The sequence below is a fragment of the Aplysia californica genome, unplaced genomic scaffold (assembly GCF_000002075.1).
Source record: "Aplysia californica isolate F4 #8 unplaced genomic scaffold, AplCal3.0 scaffold00498, whole genome shotgun sequence".
NCBI classification, from domain to species: domain Eukaryota; kingdom Metazoa; phylum Mollusca; class Gastropoda; order Aplysiida; family Aplysiidae; genus Aplysia; species Aplysia californica.
In genome coordinates, this window is record NW_004797768.1 from 467,286 (window position 1) to 467,898 (window position 613).

A 613-nucleotide genomic window follows, 5' to 3' on the forward strand; every position below is an offset into this window, starting at 1 on the left:
TTATTATTATCATCATCATTATTGTTATTATTTATGGGCAGAGAAGTGGAGCTATATCTCAGCCTTGTTCTGTTTATGTCTTATTTTATATATATAGTCGGTGTTGACGTTGAGGCACAAGGTTGATTCCAATTTTCTCACTTTTCAGGGCGCTGCACAGTGGCGACCAGCAATGGCATGGTTTTGAAATGGTTCAGTATTTGGGTAATTGTGTATTTATGTATGCATTTATGTATGTGTATGTGTATATACCATCGACCTCATGAGCCACGTAACAAAAATACTACTTAGAATAATTATGATGAGAATACAGAATAAAATTACCCCAGAAATAGTCCAAGAACAGTGTTGATTTATTGAAGGCAAAGGCACTGTAAATGCCATATATGTCACCAGAACAACAATAGAACGTGCCCTGGAGGTTCAGAAAGATCTTCATTTATGCTTTATAGACTACAACAAGGCATTCGACAAAGTTAGGCACGACAAAATCATCGACATACTGGAAGTCCTCAATATTGACGGGAAGGCTTATCAAGAACATGTTTTGGAATCAAACTGCTGCAATGAGAATAGAAAATAACATCAGCAAATACATACAGTTAAAAGAGGG

The 613-nt window shown here is 36.2% G+C and overlaps 1 long non-coding RNA gene across 1 annotated transcript in view; it reads left to right on the plus strand.

The window, feature by feature from the left end:
- LOC118478325 overlaps positions 1-345 on the plus strand; it is an 11,579-nt gene extending 11,234 nt beyond the window's left edge. The window contains exon 2 of the long non-coding RNA XR_004858951.1: positions 149-345. This is a non-coding gene — a long non-coding RNA (uncharacterized LOC118478325). The remainder of the gene's footprint in view (positions 1-148) is intronic.
- The last annotated feature ends 268 nt before the right edge of the window (positions 346-613 follow it).